Source organism: Triticum dicoccoides, chromosome 5B (genome assembly GCF_002162155.2).
Source record: "Triticum dicoccoides isolate Atlit2015 ecotype Zavitan chromosome 5B, WEW_v2.0, whole genome shotgun sequence".
Taxonomy (NCBI): Eukaryota; Viridiplantae; Streptophyta; class Magnoliopsida; order Poales; family Poaceae; genus Triticum; species Triticum dicoccoides.
This window is the reverse complement of record NC_041389.1, coordinates 502636674-502644707: the sequence shown is the minus strand read 5'-3', so window position 1 is coordinate 502644707 and position 8034 is coordinate 502636674.

Sequence of the window (8034 nt, the reverse complement as noted above, 5' to 3'; positions counted from 1 at the left end):
ATTATTCCCTTTATATTCGACGAGAAGCCAGACGGTACCTTAATACTGAGCAGGCATTCAAAGAAGATTTCCTTCTCTTCTTTGGTAAGAGCGTAGCTTGCATGACCCTGATGTATGCCGTCTTCTCCGTCCATACGTTGCTGGTCCTCCCGTGCCTCAGGTGTATCTTTTGTCTTCCCATACACGCCCAAGAAGCCAAGCAGGGTCACGCAAAGATTCTTCGTCACGTGCATCACGTTGATTGCGGAGCGGACCTCTAGGTCTTTCCAATATGGCAGGTCCCAAAATATAGATTTCTTCTTCCACATGGGTGCGCGTCCGTCAGCGTCCTTCGGAACAGGTTGTCCGCCAGGACCCTTTCCAAATATCACCTTCAAATCCTTGACCATATCATGTACATCAGCACCAGTACGGTGGTGAGGCTTCATCCGGTGATCCACCTCACCTTTGAAATCCTTGCCTTTCTTTCTTACGGGATGCCTGCTTGGAAGAAATCGACGATGTCCCAGGTACACATTCTTCTTACAACTATTCAAATATATACTGTCGGTATCATCCAAACAGTGCGTGCATCCGCGGTATCCCTTGTTTGTCTGTCCTGAAAGGTTACTGAGAGCAGGCCAATCATTGATGGTCACGAACAGCAACGCCTTTAGGTCAAATTCTTCCCCCATGTGCTCATCCCACGCACGTACACCTGTTCCATTCCACAGTTGTAAGAGTTCTTCAACTAATGGCCTTAGGTACACATCAATGTCGTTGCCGGGTTGCTTAGGGCCTTGGATGAGCACTGGCATCATAATGAACTTCCGCTTCATGCACAACCAAGGAGGAAGGTTATACAAACATAGAGTCACAGGTCAGGTGCTATGGTTGCTACTCTGCTCTCCAAAAGGATTAATGCCATCTGCCCTTAGACCAAACCATACGCTCCTTGCGTCATCTGCAAACTCCTTCCCGCACTTTCTTTCGATTTTTCTCCACTGCGACCCGTCAGCGGGTACTCTCAACTTTCCGTTTTTCTTACGGTCTTCTCTGTGCCATCGCATCGCCTTGGCATGCTCTTTGTTTTGGAACAAACGTTTCAACCGTGGTATTATAGGAGAATACCACATCACCTTGGCAGGAATCTTCTTCCTGGGGCGCTCGCCCTCGACATCACTAGGGTCATCGCGGCTGATCTTATAGCGCAATGCACCACATACCGGGCAAGCGTTCAAATCCTCGTACTCACCGCAGTAGAGGATGCACTCATTAGGGCATGCATGTATCTTCTGCACCTCTAACCCTAGAGGGCAGACAGCCTTCTTTGCTTCGTACGTACTCTCGGGCAATTCGTTGTCCTTTGGAAGCATATCCTTTATCATTACCAGCAACTTTCCAAATCCCTTGTCAGATACACCATTCTCTGCCTTCCATTGCAGCAATTCCAGTGTGGTGCCCAGCTTTTTCTTGTCACCTACGCAATTCGGGTACAACAATTTTTTGTGATCCTCTAACATGCGCTGCAACTTCTTCTTCTCCAAATCACTTGCGCAGTTTCTCTTTGCATCGGCAATGGCCCGACCTAGATCATCAACGGCCTCATCTGATGCCTCTTCTTCAGCTTCTTCCCGCATTGCCGGCTCAGCTTCTTCCTGCATTACCGGCTCAGCTTCTTCCCCCATTGTTGTATCATCGTATTCAGGGAACCCATGGCCAGGATAGCTGTCATCGTCCTCTTCTTCTTCATTGTCTTCCATCATAACCCCTCTTTCTCCGTGCTTGGTCCAAACATTATAGTGGGGCATGAAACCGGACTCAAACATGTGGACGTGAATGGTTCTTGACGTAGAGTAATTGCGACCATTCTTACAGCCAGCACATGGACAAGGCATAAAACCATCCGCCCGCTTGTTTGCCTCAGCCGCAAGCAGAAAAGTATGCACGCCCTCAATGAACTGGGGAGAACATCGGTCATCGTACATCCATTGCCGTCTCATCTTCATTACACAACACCGAATAGACCAAATTAATACAAGTTCATACATAAAGTTCATACAACACTTAAATGCAACAAACAAATAACTCTCTAGCTAAAGCATTTAAATGCAACAACAAATGCGATCAAGATCGCAACTAAGGTAACAATTGATCCAACAGCATAATGATACCAAGCCTCACTATCGATGGCCTATTTTCTAATCTTTCTAATCTTCAAGCACATTTTCTCCATCTTGATCTTGTGATCATCGACGACATCGGCAACATGCAACTCCAATTCCATCTTCTCCCCCTCAATTCTTTTCAATTCTTCTTTCAAGTACTCGTTTTCTCTTTCAACTAAATTTAACCTCTCGACAATAGGGTCGGTTGGAATTTCTGGTTCACATACCTCCTAGATAAAAATATCTATGTCAACTTGATGGGCATAATTTGTCATAAACACGAAATGCAACAAATAGTTTTAAAAGAGAATATACCACATCCGAATCATAACAAGGACAAGGGCCGACGGGGACGGATATAAAAACCATGGCACTATGTATAACAAACAACGTACGGGTAAGATAATTATACGAGTAACTATATATCCAAATCACACAAACATCAATTTTTTATATAAAATTTCATGAACAAGAGGCTCACCACAAGGTGGTGCCGGCGACGGGACGGTGCGGGCGATCGACGGTGGTTACGACGGAGATTTAGAAGGCACTAAGTAAAACACACCTACATATGCAAACTAAGTGTTATTTTGACCTCAAATTGCATATAAATCAAATACTACCACATATAATTCATCCCAAATTACTAAAACCCACAATTAATCACTATATAAACCAATGCAAGAGCTAATCTAGCAATGAGAGGACAAAGTTGCTAACCTTGGTGATCATTTGAATGGATGGGGGCCTGCAAATCTTGACAAATTTGGGGCAAATTTTGTGATGAACTTGAGAGGAAGAAGGGAAGAATAGAGGAGAGGGAGAGGGGAAAGGGGGAAGAACAGAGTGCGGGTGGATGAAGGGTTTATATAGGACGACCTTTAGTACCGGTTCGTGCCACGAACCGGTACTAAAGGTGCTGGAAGGGCCCCACTCTGACAACATCCTGCCACCACTTTCTTTAGTACCGGTTCGTGGCACGAACCGGTGCTAAAGGTTCGCCACGAACCGGTACTAAAGAGCTCCTCCCGCCTAGCCGTTGGAACTGGCACTAATGGACACATTAGTGCCGGTTCTGTTACAAACCGGGACTAATGTGTCTCACATTTGACCCTTTTTCTACTAGTGTATCTTCCCTTAGGACAAGGAATATGCTTCTTTTTTGTCGTTGCATGTGTCATCAACTGTTATTGTCCTATAATTGTTTCCTTTCTACCTATTTTTTGCAAACAGGGCTATCCATTTCACCTTGTTGCTATTGCGACCTTTTGGTGAACTGCACAAATCACTTTTTTCTTAAGAGTGTTTTGTGCAGTTGTACTAAAATGTCACACGAGCAACGTCTCTACATTTCAGTGCGACTGCACAAAGGGAGACTGGTTTTGCTCTAACCTCCTCATCCAACTCCGAGCCTAATCTTCTCCAACTAGTTAGTCTTAAGAGAGACTGCAAAGGTGACCAGCTTCTATCTGTGTGTTTATTGTTTCATCAGCAGTCCTCTATTATCACTTAATATCTTTGGAACAGGGACACTCAGCTCTATTTTAGTGGAACTGCACAAAATGATCGGAATGTTGCATGCTCTAGATAGCTACTTTTTTACCAACATGCCTTGTTGATTTAGACAGAGCTGCGGGGACGTTGCTGCCAATGAAAGCATGGATCAATTTTAATTTAACACCTTCTCACAACTCTGTTTTCAGTCGTGATATAATTATTAGCTCCGATCTGCTAATAATTGACATGCATTAGCAAGGAAGTTAGTTTTTTATTGTTTCTGAAAGAGCATCGATGGCAAGACACGCGAAACAAAAGCAGAAAGCTCACACCATTGTACTATTTCATGTCGCTGGAAAATTATTTGTATAGTACGTCAATTATGTAAACAAATGATGGAAGATTGATAGCATTGCCAGAAGCCTCTTCATCATCCGGGTCCATGTGCCATGCACAAAATTATACTCGTTCGTTCCTAAATATTTGTATTTTTACAAATTTCAAACGGGCATATTTTAGAGTGTAGATTCACTCATTTTGCTTTGTATGTGTACTCCCTCCGTTCCTAAATATTCTATTCGTCTTTCTAGAGATTTCAACAAGTCACTACATACGGAGCAAAATGAGTGAATCTGCACTCTAAAATCTGTCTATATACATCCGTATGTGCCAGTCCATTTGAAATCTCTAAAAAGACAAATATTTGAGTAGTCACTCGTTGAAATCTCTAGAAAGACAAATACTCCGGAGTATATTTAAGAACCGAGGGGTAGTGCACAACCGCATGGGAGACTCAGCCCGGTCGTTGTGCCGCATTAATAGTGGAGTAATGAGGAGTCAAATCATAAGCCCCACCTTTCCCATTGTAAGTTGCTCTGAAGAAGCAACCATCAATACGCTCTTCTTTCAATCCGCTCATACTACTCCATCCGTCACTGTTTATACAGCGCGCTTTAGAAAAAAGAAAAAAAATGTGGGACCAAGCCGAGTAGCGATTGGCCTGAAAAATAGCATTGGTAGTTATAGCACGGCGTCTATTACTAGAGGGAATAATGCGTACACACATGCATGCAGTGCTTCCACCCCGGGTACACACATGCATGCACTTACTCCACTCCGTAGTAGTACGGAGTACATGGAGAGAAAATTGTGAACTTGATTGCGGTTACCACGCCCTAATTAATTGAGCATTAAATCAAACGCATCTAAAGTCTCTCTGGTGCTGGAAATGCATTGAGAGAAATGCATCATAATGAAGCGCGCCCGGTAAACTGCGACAGAGGGAGGAGTAGTATGAAGGTGCAAAACCAAGTACGCATATGGCCAGTCGGTCAACGCACCTCCTCTTGGCATATTACTGACATGTGGGACAGGAGTGTGAGCAACCTGATCTCAATTGATGGCAAAGAGCCAACCTGCCGTTCCTTGAGAGAGACGAGGAGCGAGAACACACAGACAGGCTCACACAGAGGCCAAGATATATTCGAGCATGGTTGGTTGATCGATATCATTCATTACATGTTGGGCTTCCGTTTTCTGCCCTTCTTCGGAATAAACGTGTACTTTATCAGAGATAAAAAAGAGTACATACGCTCCACCATGCGGTTCTAGTAGTAGTACTACTCGTACTACTGCGCTTGGCTCTTCTCCTCTTCGTGAAGTCAAACAATGATGGTACTCCGCATGTTGGGTACTATAGTGTATGCCTCTGACAATCTGACACCGAATGGACTGATGCATGTCCACCGAGGGTACGTTGCATTAGTCAAAAGGCGTAAGCGAGCTTCACCTTGTCCTGCAAGCTTCTCCTCATTCTGCGAGTTGACGGGACACACCAAAAAGTAGTTCTAGTCCATACTCCCTCCTTTTCGGTTAAATGAGAGATATTTATTCATATATAAGCATTCTTAGGACGATCAGCCAAGACACTGGTCGTTCGACTTCATAATATGCTCATTGCGCTCAATATATATATTTTCCGGTGTTTATACGGTCACTAGCTCACCCTGACTGAGTATGTGTGTGCATGCACGTGTAGGTTGAGCACTTGAGAGTGACCGTGTGTGTTCTGTCGTGTGCTCGGACATGCATGCATTAGGGCGTCGCGCGCGTTTTTGTGTCCATGTGTACGTGTGACTGTTGCATACACGTAGGGGGAGCACGTGTAGGGGCCACTAACGAGCAGTCAAATCACACAATAAGTTAGTCAAAAGAAGCAACCATCATTTCACTCTTGAATGACACGTACGCAATATAAAATGGTTGATATGGAGAGAAAAAGAAAACCACTATATATACACTAGCAGGAGCCTAAGCTACAAGCATGCTTGCTTAGGTTGCTCTCTTCACAAGCATAGAACGACGGGCCTGATCCCGCAGCTGGGGGAAGGGAACAATGTTCTGTGTAGACGCGGTCGACATCGGCGAGGGAGAAAACCCACAGTCGGTGCATCCCAATCGGGGGTCACCGCGGTATGGGCCGATGCCGCGTCCCAACCTCCCTTCTAGCTACAGCCCGACGTCCCAGGTATAGTCCATCTTCCTTTTGGAGCCTACTTGCTCCACTGCCATAGCTCCATCTCCATGTCGATCTTTCTCTACTTCTACCGGCTTCTACTTGTGATGAGTTTATGTCTCATGAACTAGTGACAATACTATTATTCTAATCACACTTCTTCAATATCTTTGCCATCAGGGATGCTCAGGTCGATTTTAGTGGAACTGCACAAAAGCATCGTATGATCCGAGGGTGCCAGCCGCCTTTCCTTCGACAGGTTCTACCTGGCCAGGAAATTAAATCATGTTTAGGGTTTAGGGTTTAAGTCGTAGTGACCCCATCAGTAGTTTTTCTTTTGTACACGCTCTCACAACTTTTTTATTTAGTTGTGAAGTACATATTGGCTATGATCTTTGAATCATTGAGATGCATCAGCATGCGTGTTAGTTTTCCTTTGTATTTGATGGAATGTTGTAACGGGGCAACCTTGGAATAGGAATGAAAATGGAGTGGAAAGTTTCTGTTTTTTCGGAGAAAAAATGGAAACGGAGAGAAACCAACGTTTCGTTTTGTTGGATCGCGCCATCGAGCAAAACCAACTTTTAAATCACGTCTATCATGTTCGTGTCTCACCCTCCTCCACGGCTCGACCCCACACGGTCGCTTGGCATGCCACTCACTGCAAACCGAGTAGTATACGATAACTTTCCTGCCTGCTTGTCGATGGACCGCGCCATGGAGTACTAGCACTACTGGAAGAGATTGACAAGTTGGGGGAGGACAGCTAGCTGTAGCACGGACTCCCAAGAACTTTTTACATGCATGTTGTAGCCGGCTATTGCGACCTTTGAACGCGAAGCAGCCGCATGCACCCGGAAGCGGCGCGGGCGACGCTTTCTCGGCCGGCGCGTTGCTTCAATGCCGGCGCCAGTGAGAGGTCGCGTCCGCTCTGGCTGGGCATGAATGCGGCACTGACCGTTTCGGGCGGGAAGCACGCGCGGGTGATGAAGAGGGTTCAGGTTGGTCAGGACCGGCTGTGGCAGCGGTCCGGACGTGCGCAAACAAGAGATGTTGTACGTTAATATTGCTGCGTATATAATTAACAACATAAATAATGTGCCAGTTGGACAAATATGATTGGAGATGGAGATGGAAATGTAATTTTATGTAAACACGGATATGCATGTCTATGTCTATGTGTGTGTGCGCGATGACTCTCGTGACCTGGAAGCGGGGGCGTGTTTTTGATCGAGTTTTGTTTCTTGGTACGTTAGAAAATCAGTTTGTCTAATTCACATCTAGATGTTATTTAAGGATATCACATCTAAGCTCCCACAAGTATATAATGTACTCCCTCCGTCCAAGTGTGTAGGGCGTCTAAGAGAGTCCATTTTTCCAAAAGTTTTAGTCGCATATAGGTAGTTAAACCAGCCTCATTTTACAGTCTCTTGTTCTAGCTCCCCGTGCAGCCATTTTTAAATGTCGTGTTAATCAAAACTGATGACCCACGGTATGTGTTAGGCCAATGCATGCACAATTATTTAGTTGATTATTGGTCAGCCCGAGCAAAAAAACGGAAGGCAATTAACTAGCGCGAGTATTGTTGCATGCATGCGCAACTTGTTGAGGAAGGGAAAGGTCAGGCAATAAATTGGCATGTCTAGCAAGATTTACCAGCGAGAATTAAGGGCTAAACTTGCTCGGTAACTAGCTATTTTCCTGGTTTAAATTTTTCCCTTCGCCCACTGCACTCGCGCCTAGATCACACTGCCCTTCCTTTTTTTTTGAGGGAATCACGCTGCCCTACACACCTGGACGGAGGGAGTAGCAACAAGAAACAAAAAAAACTAGGACAAAAAATAGACCACAAACAGAGTGGACATCAACTTAGAT